General features: G+C 45.8%; 1 protein-coding gene across 1 annotated transcript in view; it reads left to right on the forward strand.

Annotated features, from left to right (window-relative positions):
* Positions 1–2,087: 2,087 nt before the first annotated feature.
* Positions 2,088–22,130, forward strand: part of adgrf6 (adhesion G protein-coupled receptor F6) — a 187,726-nt gene continuing 167,683 nt past the window's right edge. Inside the window, exon 1 of the mRNA XM_079831145.1 lies at positions 2,088–2,240. The gene's annotated coding sequence lies outside the window, so the exon portion shown is untranslated. The remainder of the gene's footprint in view (positions 2,241–22,130) is intronic.

Below are 22,130 nucleotides of genomic sequence, written 5' to 3' on the forward strand. Positions count from 1 at the left end.
TCCAACTCACCACCAGGTGGTGATCAGTTGACAGCTCCACCCCTCTCTTCACCCGAGTGTCCAAGACATACGGCCGCAGGTCAGATGAAATGACCACAAAGTCGATCATTGACCTACGACCTAGAGCGTACTGGTGCCATGTGCACTGATGGACACTCTTATGCCTGAACATGGAGTTTGTTATGGACAAACCGTAACTAGCACAGAAGTCCAATAACTGAACACCACTCGGGTTCAGATCAGGGGGGCCGTTCCTCCCAATCACGCCCCTCCAGGTGTCACTGTCATTGCCCACGTGGGCGTTGAAGTCCCCCAGTAGAACGACGGAGTCCCCAGTCGGAGCACTTTCCAGCACCCCTCCCAGGGACACCAAGAAGGCCGGGTACTCTGCACTGCCGTTCGGCCCGTAGGCACAAACAACAGTGAGAGACCTATCCCTGAGCCGAAGCTGCAGGGAAACGACCCTTTCATTCACCGGGGTAAACTCCAACACCTGGCGGCAGAGCTGGGGGGCTATAAGCAAACCCACACCAGCCCGCCGCCTCTCACCATGGGCAACTCCGAAGTGGTGAAGAGTCCATCCTCTCTCGAGGAGTGTGGTTCCAGAGCCCAAGCCGTGCATAGAGGTGATTCCGACTATCTCTAGTCGGAACCTCTCAACCTCACGCACAATCTCAGGCTCCTTCCCCGCCAGTGAGGTGACATTCCATGTCCAAAGAGCCAGTTTCCGTGTCCAGGGATCGGGTTGTCTAGGCTCCTGCCTTCGACTGCTGCCCGATTTTCTCTGAACCGGCCCCTTACGGTCCCTCCTGTGAGTGGTGGGCCCACGGGAAGGTGTCCCCACGTCGAACATGTATTGAATATTGAAAATGAGAGCAGAAAAGGTTAACTTCCTGTTAATTCAACCTAAACTGTTGGTTGCACTTTATTCAAATAAAATTTGAATGCTTTTGCCATTAATTGTTGCTTACTTGTTTGTTTATATCCATAATTAATTTATACCTGATTCCCTTACAAGAAAAAATAGGAATCTAGGAAACTTCACCTGCACTGACCAGTATCCAGATATTTATTTCAGTCACACAATTTTTGGCTAAAAAGTTACTGAATCGATTTCAAGTCACGGATCGTATCGTTCTAAATTAACCATTAACGTCCTTGAATCGTATCGACAACCTCTAATCGTGATACAAATCGAATCGTTGTTAAAACGCATCGTTACACCCCTAATTGATATAAATTATACTGTATTAATTAAATAAAATAGTTACTTGGCAGGTTTTATGCATATGGTTGTGTTCTCTATTCTTTTAAATGAGATCTTTCTAAAAAATAAATAAAAAAACAAACACAAAAAAGAAATATTGCAATATATTGCCTTTCTTTCAATATCGCAATATATAACAATATATCGTATCGTAACCCCTGTATCGTGATACGTATTGTATCGCCATATTCTTGGCACTACACAGCCCTCTATATAATACACATAACTATGTTTTCAGTGGTGTATAAAGACCTTACATAAGGAACCGTTATGTTTTTATTACCTTAGAATGAGCCATTTCTATCTACATACACCAAGTCCCCTTACAGTGCAGTCACCTTTTTGCGCCGTTATGATTCTACAGTAGCCCCAAACGGACAAACTTCTCTACAGAGTGCTAGTCAAGCTCTGCTCTCTCTAACGGCAACATTTTTGTCCTGTGTCAGCCACCGTAGCTTCTCTGTGTGCTTCGAAATGGAGGGGCAGTTGCAATTCCCAACCTCACCACTAGATGTCGCTAAAATTCACACACTGCACCTTTAGTTCACACAAAATTGAAAAATCTGTCATAATTTACTCATCCTCACATCGTTCCAAACCAGTGACTTGAATTGATTGCCATATCTCAAAATATATGTTATGTTCTACTGAAAGTCATTCAGGTTTGGAATGTCGAGGGAGAATTAATGATGACGGAATACATTTTTTTTGGTGAACTATCCCTTGTTGAAATCCTGATAACTGCAGCAATTTCATGCATATTAAAAGATGAGTAAATATTCCTTGAATACCAGTAATTCTAATTTTATGTTTCCTATAGTGACTCCAGTTATGATTGAATATCTGACTGAAATTCAGATAGATGCTGAAAATACTGCCATCATTGATCAGCTGATGAATTACTGGATGTCTTTTGATTTTCCCTATCCAATCAGTGACAGCACTAACTTCACAGAAACCAACATAACTACTGGTATGATCTCTGTCTCTGTTTTGGCATGTTATAGGCCTACTTTATACATCATGAATACTGCTATGAATTATTTATTTTTTTTATTCTGCTTCCCAGTGTGTTCTTTGAATGAAACACAGTATCAATGTAAATGTAAAGGTCTGTTTGTTTGGCCAAATGACACATGTCATTCCTACGAGGCCTGTGATGACATCATTGAGGGTTCATGTACATGTATCAATGCCCTTCCAATCAAAGGACAGATCTGCCAGTTAAAAGAAGGTGAGTCCATAAACTGAGAGTCATAAATGTTTCTGCCCCTGTGGTCATGATGAAAAAAAAGCAACAACTTTGTATTGAAAATAGCCCTGTCAAAACTAGTGCGTTAACGCACGCAATTAATTTTTATGAGTTTAATGTGTTAAAAATATTTAACACAATTAACGCAACATCCGTTTTTTGCTATCTTCCTTTGGTTAGTGTTACATTATATGATCATGCTCTTATTCATGTAAATGCTTTAAAACCATTCCAGTGCAACAAGACAAAAGATAATGCACTAACAGCTAAAGTCCTGGGTCAGTCTCAATCAGCTCCCTAGTTTCCTAGGTCGTGAATCAGTATATATTTATTTATTTAGTTCCACATTTATTTATTTCTACATTTATTTATTTCTATGTTTCTTTGTCCGTATGGCATGGCAGTGCTGAAGCTTTGAGGCCACAGTTACACCTTTTGGTGTGACCAAACGAAAAGCAGGTGTAACCCAGGTTACTAGTGGTTAGGGACTGAGAGATAAATAAATCTTTGAAGTAAACCAAGTATAAAGAGACTGAAACTATAAATTATGATGTAATTAATTTTACTAATTATATTGTTTATATATATATATATAAACAAATAAATAAATATTGAAGGTTTCAAAATTCTCTAATGATATTCTCACACTACGACGTATCCAATGAGATCGCGTCTGACGTCACTAAATCTCCGCCGTCGCGGGATCAATATATCCTGCACGTTCGAGATCTTTCTCTGTTCTCCATAACCTCTGATGAGAACGGATGTTTCTCGCCATCCCGGGAGATTCAGTGCTTTGAAGTCAGAGAAAAGTAATGGTTCAGAGAGAAGCAGATTGTCTGGAAAGTGACATTTGGAACGTGAATGCTCTGGAAAATTCCTGTTGGACAATGTACATGTGATGAATGAGTTTCCTTGGCCAGGTTTTTTTGTTTCTTCCTGTGATGTCTGTTTGAGTTTGTGGAGCCAGCAGCTGAATGTTGCCTGATCTGGATGTGGATTGATCGTGTGATTCCTTCTGATTCGTCTCAACTCCTTCCTGCACTTTCTGTATGCATCTTGGTGGGGTTGGACTGGCGGGCCACCTGTAGAGTGAATCCTTGAAACTTCTTGTGAACTTAAACGTTTGGTCATCGAACGGTAGGAGGGGAATTGCACAACAAACTGTTTTTTTTTCTTTTCTCTCGTCCTCACCCTGGATCAACTGCAAAGACTGTGAATTACATCACATTCAAGGACTTTTGAATTGAGCTGAACTGAATTCATGGACTGATTTTTTATTTTATTTTATTTTATTCATATCTTTCACTGCATTTAAATTACATCAACTGTTTTGTGTTCAATACAGCTAAATCTTTCTCTTACTAAACCCTTGATCGTCTGAGTTTGTTCACTCTTGTTGCACCATCTCTCTCAGTGGTCAAACCTAGTCTTCTGAGCGCATTGGTCCAGTTGTCGAGTCGAAATAAAAATTTACATCTCCGGTGTGGGTTACAAAAAGTGGTGAGCCAGCCAGGAGAGAGATTGGTCTGCAGCAATAGTGACTGGTTAGAAGAGCTGTTTAGTTGAAGTTTAATTGAATAATACATTGAACAAAATATTGACAGCATGGATGTTGTAGAGAGAGAGAAGGTAAATGTTGCAAATGCTGTGATAGTCAGCGGCCTAACATTAACCGAAGCAGATCAGGACTTGGAAACGTGGCTGTTGAGATATGGTATTATTAGTCGAAACCTCCTCATTGACGATCCAAACTCTGAATTTCACCGCCATGCCATTATAGAGTTTACTGATAGCTCTGCTATGAAGACATTAGTGCCCCTACTCCCAGCAACGATGGTTAGTACGTCAAACCCAGATACCACTTTCAAAGTGCGTGCCTTAAGCTATGTCTACCCTCATGTAGCTAGTGACAGTGCCACTAAGGGGTATTTAGAAGGACTGCAAGTTATTGCTAGTGCTAGTGGAAAGTCAATTGAAGAAGTGCTCCAGGAGGAGTTAAAGAGAATGAAAGCTGGCAGTTTCCTTGCAGAGCCCAAAACTACTTCAGTTGGAAGAGTTGAATATCGAAATGCAGCAGACTCTCAAATGCATGATAGCAGCACAACCAGCTCACTGGATGGACAGTGGTCCCCAGCCAGATTACAGAGAGTTACAACTGAATAAGTTGCCCCACCCTCATTAGAAAATTCACCATTTAGTGGTATCGAATCACAAAACCTGTCCAAGGAAAGACCTAGCAGTAGAACTAGCCATCCTACAGCTACAACGGTACCCCATCCAGCACTTACAATGGACATGATTGATCCTCCTAGTGTGCAAAAAGTGGTAGTGGAACACATTGTCAGAACAAATGACACTGCTGCATCACAACCTGCTTCTTTTCGTCTCAGGTCCTTCTCTGGGAAAGTTCCTAGACCAGTCAATGAACCAGACTTTGACACTTGGCGAGTGAGTGTTCAATTTCTTTTGGATGACCCCTCCATTTCCGACCTGTCCCGCACAAGGAGGATACTTGATAGTCTGCTCCCTCCTGCATCTGATGTCATTAAGCATGTGAGTCCTCAGTCTTCACCTTCAATGTACCTGGAATTGTTAGAATCTGTCTACGGATCAGTGGAGGATGGCGATGAGCTGTTGGCAAAATTTATGACAATGCTACAGAATCCAGGGGAGAAACCCTCTAGCTATCTGCACCGGTTGCATGTTATGTTGAGCACAACTGTAAGGAGAGGGGGCATTGCAGAGGGTGAGCAAAACCGTTGTCTGGTAAGGCAATTCTGCCGTGGGTGTTGGGATAATGGATTAATTGCTAGTCTGCAGCTAGAGAAGAAAAAGACCAACTCACCTTCCTTTGCAGAGCTGGTAGTGTCCATTCGCACGGAGGAAGACAGGCAAACCTCGAAAGAAGACCGAATGAGAAATCATTTTGGATTGAACAAACACAGCAATGTCCCCAAATTGAGAACTGTTACTCATCAAGCATCAGCATACACCCATGATTCAGTTGGCAGAACAGCTGAAGAGGTGAATACCATGAGAGCTCAGATATCTGAAATTCATGCACAGGTTGCTGCTATGCAAACCTCAACGTACCAGAGGTGCCAGCCTGATTATTCAAAGAATGCTGATGTAACTGAGTTAAAGAAAGAGCTAATCGAATTACAGGAACAAGTAGAAGCAATGAAAACCTACATTCCTGGTAAAGTGCCTAAAGAGACCCCAGCAGCTATGGAAATAGCCGGACTAAAGAAGCAAGTCGCAGAGTTAAAGGCTCAGTTGACAGCCCCTAAGATACCCCAACATCGGTCAGGGAAGCCGACTACCTCCAAAAGTCCATCACCAACATTCCATCATAGACAAACTGGCAAGGATGATAACAATCAGCTTAGAAGTGGTTCCGTGACTTTCACTCGTCCCCGTCCTGGGTACTGTTTTAGATGTGGGGAAGACGGACACCTTGCCATCAATTGTGAAAATGATCCTAACCCTTCTAAAGTAGATGAAAAGAAACGCCAGTTGAGAGAAAGGCAAGTCCAGTGGGATCTAAAGAACCAAGCAGCGACCTCTCAGTTAAACGCCAGACAGTCTCTGTAGCAGGGCATATGGAGGCTGGAACAACACATCAAGGCCCTCAAACGAAATTGCCAAAGGGACTAATCGGAATGAAGTGTACTGCTCAAATCTATGTTGACACAATTAAAGTGAACTGCCTTTTAGACACTGGTTCTCAGGTGACCACAATCCCTTTGTCTTTTTACGAAAATAACTTGTCTCATTATCCCATGAAACCATTGGAGTCTTTGCTGGAAGTGGAGGGAGCTAATGGACAATCTGTGCCTTACCTTGGGTATGTGGAGGTAACTTTGATGTTTCCCATAGAGTTCCTAGGAACAAACGCAGAGGTTACCACGTTAGCACTGGTGGTCCCGGATCTTATGAATGTGCCACAAGTCCTTGTCGGTACAAACACCTTGGATGCACTTTACTCCAGATATATACAAGAGGAGCCTGTCAGCCCCAATCCAGCTTCTCATGGGTATGCAGCTGTACTGAAGACACTTGATGTGAGACATAGACAATCATGTGCTGAAACCCTTGGATGTGTGACATTAAAAGGGACAGTCCCTGAAACTGTGCCAGCAGGACACACCGCTGTTCTTGATGGAGTTGTCTGCCTAAAGGGTTTTCCAGCAGAAAACCTGACTGTTATAAGTCCGCCCACAATGTCTTCTCTGCCAGGGGGTTTATTAGTTGCTAGTGGGTTGCACAACTTACCAGTGAAGCGTTTCTTCTCCTTGCCTGTGGTAGTCAAGAATGAAACCCAGTTTAATATAATCATCCCTCCCAGGACTGTAATTGCAGAAATGCATGCTGTCCAGCAGGTGATAGACAAATCCTTGGAAAGGGATGCTCCTGAAACACCGGAAAAGCCTAGAAGCTCTCCAATAACTTTTGATTTTGGAGACTCTCCGCTGCCCTTTGAGTGGAAGGAACGAGTATCGGCCTTGTTAAACTCTATGCCCGAGGTTTTTGCTCTGAATGAAATGGATTATGGGAACACAGATAAGGTGAAGCACCGAATTAAACTCAGTGACGAGACTCCTTTCAAGCATAGAGCCCGTCCCATCCACCCACAAGACATTGATGCTGTGAGGAAACATCTACAGGAGTTGTTAGCAGCAGGGATTATACGAGAGTCTGAGTCCCCATTTGCTTCCCCCATTGTAGTGGTTAGAAAGAAGGACAACTCTGTGAGGCTGTGCATTGATTTTAGGAAGCTAAACGCTCAGACAATACGAGACGCATATGCACTCCCAAACCTAGAGGAAGTGTTCTCTGTGTTAACCGGTTCCAAGTGGTTCTCTGTCCTTGATCTAAAATCTGGGTATTACCAGATAGAGATGGATGAAGCGGACAAGCAGAAGACGGCATTCGTGTGCCCACTTGGTTTCTGGGAGTTCAATCGTATGCCGCAAGGGATCACCAACGCGCCAAGCACATTCCAGCGGCTTATGGAGCGCTGCATGGGTGACTTAAATAGAAGAGAAGTCTTGGTCTTCATAGATGATCTGATCATCTTTTCTGAAACCCTTGAAGAACATGAGCGTCGGCTGATGCAAGTTCTAAACTGCCTGAAAGAATATGGGTTGAAGCTCTCACCCAAGAAGTGCAAATTCTTCCAGACATCGGTGCGCTGCTTGGGACACATTGTCTCCCAGAACGGTGTAGAAACTGACCCATCAAAGATTGAGGCTATTAAAACCTGGCCAAGGCCCCAGAATCTTCGGGAATTAAAGTCCTTCTTAGGATTTACCGGATATTACCGGAGATTTGTAAAAGATTTTTCCAAGATTGCCAGGCCGCTCAACCACCTTACAGCTGGATATCCCCCTGTTAGGAAGGGAAGAAGGAAAGATAAAGACCATACTTACCTAAATCCAAAGGACTCCTTGGGTGATAGGTGGACCACGGAGTGTCAAAAGGCGTTTGACAGCCTTGTGGAAAAGTTAACATCCGCTCCCGTGTTGGGATATGCTGATCCTCGTCTGCCTTACTTATTGCATACAGATGCATGTGCTATGGGCCTCGGAGCAGCTCTGTATCAAGAACAGCAAGGACACATGAGAGTCATAGCTTTTGCCAGCCGTGGATTAACAAAGTGTGAGGCCAAGTATCCGGCTCACAAGTTGGAATTTCTGGCTCTCAAGTGGGCCGTTACCACGAAGTTCCATGACTATCTGTATGGAGCCGATTTCACAGTGGTTACGGACAGCAATCCACTCACCTATGTCCTCACTTCTGCAAAACTAGACGCCACTAGTTATCGATGGATATCCAGTCTCTCGACGTACAACTTTAAAATACAATACAGAGCTGGAGCCCAAAATCAAGATGCGGATGGATTGTCCCGTCGTCCCAATGGCGAACCATCAGATGACTGGCAATCTAAAAAAGAGCAGGAACGAATCAGACAGTTCACTCTACATCACCTGGCAGATCTTGAGGGCAACACCAAGACCATCTTACCTGAAGTGGTGGAAGCCATCTGTGAGAAACATCGAGTCAGTCAATCCCTTGATTCTCAGTCTTTCTCAATGACTTTGGTAGAGTCTCTGAGCATGAACGTAAAGGCCTTGCCTCCAGGAATCCAGGGAGAAGGTGTCCATGGTCTCCCAGAGATCCCATACTTGTCTGAAGAGGATCTGATGTGGAAGCAACGAGCTGACCCTAAAATAAAAGAGGTGATGGATTACTTGGAGTCTAATAAAAAACCTTCCAACATGAAATTCCACTTACCTGCAGTAACCCTGTGGATGAGACAATGGAACAAACTTGAGCTGAAGAATGGGGTGTTATATCGGAAGAAGATGGATGGAGGCAAAGTATTAAACCAGCTGGCCTTAGCTCAAGCTCTTCGAGGAATTGTACTTACCAGTCTCCATGATGACATGGGCCATCTTGGTCTTGAGCGAACTCTCGATCTTCTCCGGTACAGATTTTACTGGCCCGAAGATGGCAGCAGATGTGGACAAGAAAGTCAAAACGTGCGAGCGCTGTGTTCGTAGGAAGACTCCTCCACAGAAAGCTGCTCCCTTGGTGAATATTGAGACCCATAGGCCACTAGAGCTTGTTTGTATGGATTTTCTGACCCTGGAACCAGACAGCAGTAACACCAAGGATATTTTGGTCATCACAGACCATTTTACTAAGTACGCTGTCGCGATACCAACCCATAACCAGAAAGCGCAAACAGTTGCTAGATGCCTTTGGGATAATTTCTTTGTCCATTACGGCTTCCCAGAAAAGCTGCTCAGTGACCAGGGGCCAGATTTTGAATCTCGTACTATCCAGGAGTTGTGTAGGATTGCTGGCATCCGCAAAGTGAGAACCACCCCCTACCATCCTAGAGGGAACCCGGTGGAGCGTTTTAATCGGACCCTTTTGCAGATGCTAGGCACATTGGAGAACAAGAACAAAGCTCATTGGAAAGATCACGTCAAGCCATTGGTTCATGCGTATAACTGCACCAGGAGTGATGTAACTGGATATTCACCATACGAGCTTATGTTTGGCAGGCAGCCTCGATTACCGGTTGATCTTGCTTTTGGACTTACTAATAACTGCTCATTCCAGTCCCATTCGGAATATGTGAAATCCCTAAAGAGTCGACTTGAGGAGAGCTACAGAGTAGCTACTCACAATGCATCAAAAGTTGCTGATCAGAACAAAAGACGTTTTGACAGGAATGTAGTTGCCTCTGCACTTGATTCAGGTGATCGAGTCCTTGTACGAAATGTCAGATTAAGAGGGAAACACAAATTATCAGACAAATGGGAATCTGAGATCTATGTAGTACTCCGGAAAGCAGGCGACATGCCAGTATATACAGTCTGCCCAGAAGGGAAAGATGGACCGATACGCACCTTACACCGTGATTTGCTGCTGCCTTGTGGGTTTCTGCCTGTGGTTGAAGGTGAAGAAATAGGTTCTCCAAAGATTCGTCGTAAGCCTAGAACCAGATCTCAATCTGCAAATGGAGCAGCAAACCAAGAACATCAGACTAGCAGTCAATCAGAATCTGAGGATGACAATGTTCCTATAAAGAATTCGGAGCGCCAATTGGAATTCAGCACAAGGATCATCTCACCTTCTTCAAACCATCCTAGGATTGTAGAGACCCTACCTGAATGGAGCCCATTGAGTCACCTCCTGTTGCAGTGGAACCTGTGAATGAAACCTTACCTGATAACTCTAAATTCCCTCCAGCTGTCATACACCCTGTAAAAGAAACTTTACTTGACATCAGACTGGAAGAAAACTCAACAAATAATCGATCAGATAGTGAAGAAGAAAGTCACTTACCTGTGATGAATTCTGTTGAAGCTGACACCGAAGTTGGCTCTGGCCGAGATGAAGACACCATTGGCGTGGAGAGCTGCGAAAGCAAATGCACTAAAAAGACTGAGTTTTCAGAGATGTCAGAGCCTTTGAATAAAAGAGTGTTGGAGTATCCAAGCCAATCAGACCCTGTGAGTAAAGAAGCGCAGTCAATTGATCAAATCCCACCTGCCCAAGATGTTTTTGGTGACCAAGCAGTCATGGATGATGACCCAGGAGCCATTGGCCATAGACGCTCTAAAAGGCAGTGTGGACCCCCTAACAAATTCCAATATCATAAACTTGGAAATCCGTTAACAATGGTTATCCAGTCACTACTGCAAGGCTTGAGTTCAGCACTTACAACTACCTTGGAAGAATCCACTAGTGTCAGTAATCAGTCTGTAAACATGCCTGGTGTTTTTGCCTCAGTGGTGACAAGACAACCCCTAGCATGCCCGAGGACGTTTTATTTTATTTTATTCATATCTTTCACTGCATTTAAATTACATCAACTGTTTTGTGTTCAATACAGCTAAATCTTTCTCTTACTAAACCCTTGATCGTCTGAGTTTGTTCACTCTTGTTGCACCATCTCTCTCAGTGGTCAAACCTAGTCTTCTGAGCGCATTGGTCCAGTTGTCGAGTCGAAATAAAAATGTACATCTCCGGTGTGGGTTACACAAGCCTTTGCAATTCACACAGAGAATGAATGACTTAGAGATGGGTAATATGGCCAACATCTTATATCACGGTTGAAGTCATTTAATATCACCCTAACTTAGGGTGACCACCATCAAACAAACCAAATGTGGGACGATTACTAAGTTTGTGTGGGACAATGTGGGACATGTTACCAACACTAAAACATAAGCTGAAACTGTTGTATAATATTAAATTCAACATCACTGAGCCCAAAGGCAGCAGGCATCATGCAGATAACTACTTTTGAAACAGTTCTGACCAAGGGCAACTAAAATCCAACTAAATAAATAATGAAACAAATAAAACAACATTAAATTAGTTAATCTTATATATTAATTTATATATATATATATATATATATATATATATATATATATATATATATATATATATATATATATATATATATATATATATTCATTTATATACAGAACTATCCATTCGTTTTCTGGCAGGGAACACATGGAACGAATCACCGCTCCACATTTTGATTGACAGCCGTCACAACCTACTAGTGACAGTGTTTACTCCTTTCTTTTCAACCATTGTATATGGTTTAAAAAACGGCTTTTGTATTTGTGTAAGGCGGGATGTTACTTCTGACGAAGCGCTGTTAAATATAGGTGAAAAACGATGACGCAAAAATAATTGATAAAAGGCTTTCTTAAAAAGGCAAAAGAACGCATGCATGTTTTTTCAATATGATCATTAAAAATCAACAGACTGGTGAAAATGCGGGACATTTTCTCAATATGCGACATGCGGGACAAGGGGTGAAAATGCTGTGCGGTACAACGCAAAGCGGGACAGGTGGTCACCCTACCCTAACTGTATGTATATTGGGTGACCAAACATACTATTTATAGACATGGCTAAAAAACATCATCCGGTCGGGATTTCTAATGTCTTGGCACACATGAACAGAAACCGTCTCGGGTTATGACTATAACCCTTGTTCCCCAAGAAGGGAACGAGACACTGTGTCGTCGAGTGACGACACTTCGGGAACGCCCAAAGCGTTACGCATCTGAAGTATGAATGAAATCAAGCCAATCTGATTGGTGGTGCGTCATGACGTAGTAGATGACGACATACCCGGAAGATACATAAGGGACGCTGATGCATACACACACCAGCACTTGCGATGAAGCGAGCGCTCTACCCGTGATAGGTGTGGCGACGAGACGCAGTGTCTCGTGCCTTTTCTCGGGGAACAAGGGTTATAGTCATAACCCGAGACGTTCCCCTTCGAGGGAACTCGCACTGCGTTGTTGAGTGACGACACTTTGGGAACGTTAATACCCACTAGGCTACACCGATATCACCTCACATCCTAGTGTGAAGCTGGAACCCAGGCACACTTAGGACGCAAGCAATCTAGCACCAGGCGTCACTGGGAGATGCAGACTATAAAATCTTATGAAGGTGTGCGGGGTGGCCCACCCGGCCGCCTCCAAACCTCTTGAAGTGAGACGCCAGAAAGGAGGGCCACTGAGGAGGCCATGCTCCTGGTGGAATGCGCCCTCACAGCCATGGGTGAAGGCAAATTGCGCACCCTATAAGCCGCGGCTATAGCCTGGACAATCCAATTACTGATCGGCTGAGTCGATGCAGGCAGCCCTTTCTTGGGTGAGCCAAAGCACACCAATAATTGGTCTGACCCTCTCCACTGGGAAGACTTCTCGAGATAGATTCTTAGGGCTCTGACAGGGCAGAGCAGGTGAAGTCTCCCCTCTTCCGCCGTCAGGTGGGGAGGAGGATGGAAAGCCTGAAGAACCAGAGACCGTGCCACCTGAGATGGCACCTTGGGTATAAAGCCCGGTCTAGGGTTTAAGATGACCCTAACTCCGCCAGGGGCAAACTCCAGGCAAGTCGGCGTGCCCGCCAAGGCCTGGAGATCTCCCACTCTCCTGAGAGAGGTAATGGCGAGGAGAAAGGCCACCTTAAGGGTCAGGTTCTTCGGCTCAGCCTACTCCAGTGGCCCGAAGGGGGCCTCAGCCAACCCTTCAAGTACCACTGCCAGGTCCCAGATTGGGACTCTGGAGCGAGCCGCGGGCCTCATCCTCCGAGCCCCACGGAGGAACTGTACAACCAGGTGGTTCTTCCCCAAGTGTCCATCACCTAGAGGTGCGTGGAAAGCCCCAAGGGCAGCCACGTACACCTTCAGGGTGGACAGGGTAAGACCAGAGGAGAAGCGATCTTGGAGGAACTCCAGCACTGAAGCCTACTAGGCAGTTAACTGGGTCCACCTCACACTCTCTACACCAAGTGGAGAATACGTTCCACTTGAGGCTGTACAGTCTCCTGGTGGAAGGAGCCCTGGAGCTGAGTAAAGTCTCGACTACCTCTGCTGACAGGCCTGCCTCAAGGTACCGAGCCCCCTCAGGGGCCAGACCCAGAGGCTCCAAATCTCCGGCCGGGGGTGAAATATTGTGCCCCCTGCCTGTGAGAACAGATCCCTCCGCAGAGTTGAAAATCCTGTCCCTAAAGACAGTACTCCTGATTGCATTGGCATCTATCAAGAGATCATTTTCGGTCGACGAATCATGTAATCCTGAGACCCCGGCCTGGATATGTGCCCTAGGTTACCAACACTCCCTTCCGGGACCAGGTGGTGAGCCTGCAAGCGCTGCCTTCGGGGGAGGCAGACCCAGCCCTGGCTTTTCTCTGCCCCGTCCGCGCCCTGCGGACATACGTGGACAGAACGCAAAGCTTCAGAACCTCAGAGCAGCTCTTCGTCTGTTACGGAGGACAGCAGAAGGGAAAGGCTGTCTCCAAGCAGAGGATGGCCCACTGGATAGTGGATATCATCGTCTTGGCGTATGAAACGCAAGACGTGCCCTGCCCGCTCAGGTTAAGAGCCCACTCCACTAAGGGATTTGCTTCTTCCTGGGCGTTGGCTCGTGGTGCCTCGCTGACAGATATTTGTAGAGCTGCGGGCTGGGCGACACCTAACAATTCGCTAGATTCTATAGCCTGCGTGTAGAGCCGGTAGCTTCCCTTGTGCTCGCTTCCCATAGTCAGTAACACCGGAGTGCCCGTTCTAGTGTCAGCTTGCTGCGCCACTCCCTTCCCCATGGAACGGATACGTGTGCTCATCTGCTCCAGTCGAGTTCCCCCAAGCTTTGGCGAACCCTGTCGAGTCCTCTGCAACCCACGGCAGTCCAACTTGTGTTAGGCTGGGTTCCATATGTTGTGACCCCCACGGTGGTCCCATATTTGTATTCTTCCACGGTACAGCTCCCTACGGCGAGCCTGTGTCTTTCCCTTGGCAGAGTTCCTCTGCCATCCCAGTACGGTGTTGTTCCCCTGCCGACTTGGCCGGGGCCACCCCTGGGACTGCTGTATGTTGTACCGGCCAAGGCCAGTCCATAGGTTTATTCTCCACATGTTAACTCCCTCCGGGCATGATGTGGCTTCCGCAGCGTTCCTCCTGGCACGCTTTCCCAGCGTTATCCAATATAGGTCTGCTGAATGGGTCTTGCGGAACAGCAGTGTGACTCTCCCTGCATGATTTTCCCACCCGGTACAGACGGGGTCTGAGGGGCTCTTCGCTGGGCGCTGGAAGTGGTAGTAACTGTGGTGTTTTCCTAAGGGATCCCAATTTGTCGGTACGTCCGAACGTGACCGACTGAAAGGGAACGTCTCGGTTACGTATGGTAACCCTCGTTTCCTTAAGGAGGGAACGGAGACGTGCGTCCCGTCGCGACAGTTGCTGTACCATCACTGCATGGCCGAGTCACTAAGTTCGGCTCCTCAGTGAAAAACAACTGCGTGTTGCTCTCGCTTCCGCTTTATACCCGCAGTGTGGGGCGGAGCGCGAGATGCAAATCTCGCATGCCAATGGCCATTGGCCTGTTCTCCATATCTCGAAGCTGATAGGGGCCCTCTGAAGTGATCCCAATTCATCGGTAGGTCCGACGTACGTCTCCATTCCCTCCTTCAGGGAACGAGTGTTACCATACGTAAACGAGACGTTTTATTTGTAAGGGGTAATCCAAACTCGTAGTCATCAAACAGGCAAGAGGTCATAACATGTTGTCAGTCCAATAAGGCAAACAAGACAAGAGAGACAGGCAAACGGGTAATCCACGGAACAGGCACGGAATCCAAAACCAACAGACAAGAAACCAGGGAAAACACTCAGAATTGCAGTGTGAACAAAACAAGACTTTGCAGTGAATGACCGAGTGAACATGGTATATATAGGCAGAGGTAATGAGACACAGGTGCAAACAATGAGTAATGATGAGTCCGAGCAAAGGATTATGGGTAATGTAGTCTTTGATGGAATGACTGTCGGGTTGGAGTGCCCTCTGGTGGTGATCACGGGCACTCACACTAGTGAATTGTGACAACCACAGAGGCAAGTGAAATCATCCACTATAAGTTTAATAAATCCACTATCTGATTAATAGTGAATCATAGGCATAATTTATGGGTGGGATGGGTGGGACAGATGGGACATGTCCTCACCAATTTTTGCCCGGGTCGATTCTGTCCCCACAACTTTTTGAAACATCTCGTGACACAGTTGTACATACCTATTACAAATATCCAGTTAATTAGCAGAGCATTAATTTTATTTGTTTGTTAAATAAGGGGCAATCTGGTGCTGAAATGTTTTGTTTTTGAAATCATGCTGTGTGTTTGCGGCCACTGATATCAGTGGTGTGGTGGATTGTGCACGCACAGAGGAGCACTTCAAAGTACATCGCTTAAAGCCGTTGCAGAGACACTCTATTCATTCCGGGGAAATCACGAAAACAAAATGCATACAAACGTATCCCTGCTCTCGATATACAACCACTGATGAACATATTCGGTTTTAATTAGAGAGAAAAAACAGTACGAGGATGGATTAGAACCTAGAACCTCTGACATGGTTATCAAAATTTCTACAACTACACTCTAAAAAAAAAGGTTCTATATGGCACCAAAAATGGTTCTTGGCTCGTAATCATAGGGGAAACTTTTTAAGTGCTATACAGCACCAATTTTGGTGCTTCAGTGGTTCTTCAGCGGTTCTTCACCAGTTCTTTGACTAAAGGCCTGTACACACCGGGACGAATGTCGCGCGCGCTTATCGCCAGCGTTTTTCGTTACGTTTTTCGGCGCGTCTTGAGTGTTCACACCCAAGCGATTTTCACTGGCGATGCGCAGAGTGAACGTGCACATTCAGTAGATGCGCTCCCGGTACACAAGTTGGTGCTGCAGCACTTTACGCCTCTGACACTCGCTTGTCACACAGAAGAAGAGGAGAGACAGCATTTACGTGCTTGCGAAAACCACAGATATATTATGTCTATGGCCAAAACCATTCACACACTTTTGGTAACTGGCAAGCAGCATTAGCAGCTCATCTTCTTCTTTGTCTACTTACTACTTCTTCGTCGTATCAATGTGTGTTCGGCAAGACCGTTTTGTGCTTGAGCGCCACCAAGTCGTGTTTTACTGTCACTTCAGCAGCCCCAGGCACGTGAACAAAAGTGAACACAAACCCAAGGCGTTTTTTTTTTTAAATAACGCTTTTACGTCTGCCATTTTGCGCGTCGGTGTGCACATTCACATTGGCGCCCTTTGTTTAGTCACGAGGCGTTAAACGTCGGCGATAAACGCGCATGAAAATCGTCCAGGTGTGAACAGGCCTTAAGGTGCTATATAGCACCTCTAACTAAGGTGCTATATAGCACCGCTACGATATACAGAACATGTTAAGATATGGTGCTATATAGCACCAAACGTGGTTCCTCTATGATTACGACGAAGAACCATTTTTGGCGCCATATAGAACCTTTTTTTTTTAGAGTGTAGACCATTAAAGGACACAAGCAGATTTTGCGGATCTATGCATTTATTAATGTGAACAATCTTGGCACTAACTGTATATTATTATAAGTAGATGTAAGGATGAAACTCATTAAACTATCATAATTCTATGTTTTTTAAACACACACACACGCACACACACCTGTCCCACCCACTTTTTAAAGCGAAGTTATGCACTGCTTCTCTGAGCTCCATTGCTATGTCTGAGGTAAAACACCCAATTGTAAAATGTTACTATTGCTCATGTTTGGAAGATTCACTGCAACAAACTCGAGTCTTGTCAGCATCAATAAGACATTCTATATTTAGATGTGAGTGTATGAATACCTTGAATATTAATAGTTTTATTTATTTATTGTTTAGTAGAGAATAGTAAGATTTTTAAGTGTTACTTATGTCTTTACATGATTTAAAGAGTTTATTGGTACATATGTTAGATTATTGATAAGCTTAATTTTCAAACCAAGTCATGTCAATTTTCTTCAGTTCCAACAGTAACAACACCATCACCAACATCAACACCACCATTAACACCACCAACACCATCAATACCATCATCAACACCACCATCATCAACACCATCATCAACACAACCATCAACACCACCATCAACACCATCATCAATATCAACACCACCATCTACACCATCATCAACACAACCATCAACATCAACACCACCATCAACACCATCATCAATATCAACACCACCATCAATACCATCATCAATACAACCATCAACATCAACACCACCATCATCAACACCATCATCAATATCAACACCACCATCAACACCATCATCAAAACCACCATCAACAACACCATCATCATCATTATCAACACCATCACCATCACCAACATCAACACCACCATCAACACCATCATCAATATCAACACCACCATCAACACCATCATCAATATCAACACCACCATCAATACAACCATCAACATCAACACCACCATCATCAACACCGTCATCAATATCAACACCATCATCAACACCATCAACAACACCATCATCATCATCATTATCAACACAATCATCAACATCAACACCACCATCATCAACACCACCACCATCAACACCATCATCAATATCAACACCACCATCAACACAACCATCAACACCACCATCATCAACACCATCATCAATATCAACACCACCATCATCAACATCAACACCATCATCAACACAACCATCAACATCAACACCACCATCAACACCATCATCAATATCAACACCACCATCAACACCATCGTCAATACAACCATCAACACCACCATCATCAACACCATCATCAATATCAACACCACCATCAACACCATCATCAATACCACCATCAACAACACCATCAAAACCATCATCAATATCAACACCACCATCAACACCATCATCAATATCAACACCACCATCAACACCATTATCAATATCAATATCAACACCGCCATCAACACCATCATCAATATCAACACCACCATCAACACCATCATCAATATCAACACCACCATCAATACAACCATCAACATCAACACCACCATCATCAACACCGTCATCAATATCAACACCATCAACAACACCATCAACAACACCATCATCATCATTATCAACACAATCATCAACATCAACACCACCATCATCAACACCACCACCATCAACACCATCATCAATATCAACACCACCATCAACAACATCAACACTATCATCCATATTAACACTAGAATCAACACCATCATCAACACCAACTCCACCACCAGCATCACCAACAATGACAACAGCAGGTATGTGATGAGGGAGAAGATTGGTATTAGTATTGAGAGCTGTTGCTTAAAGTCTGTTGAGTCAATGCAGACTTATTCACCCAAAAGTGAAAATTCTGTCATCATTTACTCACCCTACTGTTGTTCCAAACCCAAAAGACTTTTTCATATTCAGAACACAAATGAAGATAATTTTAATAAAATCCGAGTGATTTCTCTCCCTCCGTTGACATCTACACAACTACAGTACCACTTTGATGCTTCAAGTTCATAAAGAGATTGTAAAATGAATACATATGAATTGTAGCCTGGTCCAACCAGATTCTCATACGTTTCATTTGTACAGAGTCTGGCCACTCTCCATTGACAAGCATTCATTTCCTTGAAGGCGGGTACTCTATTGAAGTTTAAAGGGGTCATGAACTGGCTAATATTGGATTGGATTGGATAATATTTGGATATTTAATGAGCTTCAGCTACCGTCTGTCCCAGGAATCGTCTCTAATATTAGGATCCGAAGGAAGCTTAAGCAGCGACTGTGTTCTTCCACAACCAGGAATAGCAATATTGTGATATCCTCGGCATGTTTATTGCTGCTGGCTGAATTACACATGCTTATTATTCTGTAGAGGCGGTGTTTCATCGCGCGAGGTCTGGTGTCTATAAAAGCTTTTCTTTGACTAACAAGAAAGTTTTCAGTTCTGAAACTTACAGGATATTCTTATAGTACCATGACCTCTTATATATCAAAAGCCTAAGGGAAAGTTGATTTATCAATTCATCACCCCTTTAAAACTATTGGTTCTGCCCAGAGCCACTCTGGATTTGCCATAACCAATCACTAACGTTTGGTCGTGACTTATGTCATCTCAAACTAGCGCACAACATCAAAGTCATCGTCTTCAGCCACTCCCTCTGTTCGCTGATTGGACCAGTTAAAAGAAAACGTCTCGGTTACGGATGTAACCCTCGTTCCCTGAGGAGGGAACGGAGACGTAACGTTAGTGACTAACAAATGGGGGGTTTCGTTTAGAAGCCTATCATCTTCGAGCTTAGAGAAAACACCCAATGGCGTGCCAATGCCATAGGGCATGCGGAATTTGCATACGTAACTCCGCCTCACTGCGTGAGTATATAAGGAAGTACGTGGCAATATCGCATTATGTTACCTGCTTGAGGAGCCAAGACTGAACTCCTGCGTTCCAGGTAGCACAGCTGATGTGGCAACGGGACGTTACGTCTCCGTTCCCTCCTCAGGGAACGAAGGTTACATCCGTAACCGAGACGTTCCCTTTCGTTCAGTCACTACGACGTAACGTTAGTGACTAACGAATGGGGGTCCCAATATAATCCCGCCACTCAGCTGTCTTCCAGTGCCCTGCGTAAGTGTGAGTACCCTTTCGTAAGACTAGTACGGACGAAGGACTCCCACTTATCACAGGAATACCAAGGTACACTGGGAAGCATATCCCAGTGAGGGAATGCGAAGATGCCTACCCGTGGGGAGGACTTAAGAGTACACATATGACCCGCAAAGGGCTGCATATGGGAAACTCTAGGGTACCAGCCGAAGGTGGATTTTTAACCCTAGGGGTGGCGGGGACACGCCAAGGGAAGAAACCCGCTCACTGCGGAGACTTACGGTGAAATACACGTGTGGGGGTCGCCGGAGGGGAACCATGCACACGGGGCACCTGGCCGGACATGAGGGTCTGGGCTCGAAAGGGCAGACTGAACTGATGTCGGCGTCGACAGTGCTGGAGGAGCTCAGGGCTCTCGGGGAGCTCACCTGAGGAGAATATCGCACGTATCCAGTCCGTGGAGTGGAGTGGCGAGCAAGCGAAGACACCTGAGCCTGGTCCATTACCCGCCCCTCGGGGGGGCGAGTACATAGTCGGACACTGGCTCCACCCGGAGATTGTAGAATCTGGCGAATGTGTTAGGTGTCGCCCAGCCTGCAGCTCTGCAGATGTCTGTTAGCGAGGCGCCATGCGCTAGAGCCCAAGAGGAGGCCACACTCCGAGTGGAGTGTGCCCTCACACCAAGGGGACATGGTCGACCTTGCTGCTGGTAAGCCAAAACAATGGTGTCCACTATCCAGTGAGACAGCCTTTGCTTTGAGAGAGCACTTCCCTTCCGCTCTCCACCATAACAGACAAAGAGCTGGTCTGAGGTCCTGAAACACTGCGTCATGTCTACGTAGGCGCGGAGAGCGCGTACTGGACAGAGCAATGCCAAGGCTGAGTCTGCCTCCTCCAAAGGCAGTGCTTGCAGGTTCACCACCTGGTTCTTAAACGGAGTGGTGGGAACCTTGGGCACATATCCAGGCCGGGGTCTCAGGATCACGTGAGAGTTAGCCGGCCCGAACTCCAGGCACGCTTCGTCAACCGAAAATGCCTGCAGGTCCCCGACCCTCTTAACTGAGGCCAATGCGGTCAGCAGAGCCGTCTTCATATACAGGAACTTAATATCAACCGACCGCAAAGGCTCAAAGGGAGGCCTCGCAGAGCACTTAAAACTACTGCGAGGTCCCAAGAGGGCACAAGAGGAGAGCGAGGAGGATTCAGTCTCCTCGCCCCCCTCAGGAACCTGATGACCAGGTCGTGCTGACTTACCTTTTTGTTCTCCAAGAGATTGTGGTGGGCAGATATTGCGGCCACATAAACTTTGAGGGTGGAGGGAGACAGCCTTCGCTCCAACCCCTCCTGGAGAAACTCAAGCACGGACCCGATCGGGCATTTCCAGGGTCTTCTTGGCGGGAAAAGTACCAGGTGACGAAGAGGTTCCACTTCAACGCATAGGCATGCCGAGTGGACTCTGCCCTAGCGGAAGTGATGGTGGCGACCACCGTAGGTGGCAGGCCACTCAAACCTGCCGCGTCCCGTCCAGGAGCCACACGTGGAGGTTCCACAGGTCGGGACGCGGGTGCCATAGGGTGCCCCGTCTCTGAGTAAGGAGGTCTGGTCTCAGAGGAATAGGCCAGGGAGGGGCTTTCGCAAGGAGTATGAGTTCGGGGAACCAGGTCCGGCCGTGCCCGTACGGGGCGACCAAAAGGACCTGCTCCTTGTCATCCCTGATCATGCACAAGAGCTGTGCGAGTAGGCTCACTGGGGGGAACGCATATTTGCGTAGGCCCCGCGGCCAGCTGTGCGCCAGTGCATCCTTGCCGAGCGTGCCCTCGGTCAGGGAATAGAACAGGCTGCAGTGGGAAGAGTCGTGGGAGGCAACAGATCTACCTGTGCGTCGCTGAACTGTTCCCAAATCAGCTGGACCATCTGGGGATGGAGTCTCCATTCTCCCGGGAGAGGCTGAAACCGCGAGAGCTCGTCGGCTGCGTGGTTCAGGACTCCCGGAATATGGACAGCACGCAGGGACCTCAGGCGCTTCTGACTCCATAGAACGAGATGGCGGGCGAGTTGAGACATACGGCGGAGCGTAGAC

This window comes from Gobio gobio (assembly GCF_949357685.1).
Source record: "Gobio gobio genome assembly, chromosome: 12".
NCBI classification, from domain to species: Eukaryota; Metazoa; Chordata; class Actinopteri; order Cypriniformes; family Gobionidae; genus Gobio; species Gobio gobio.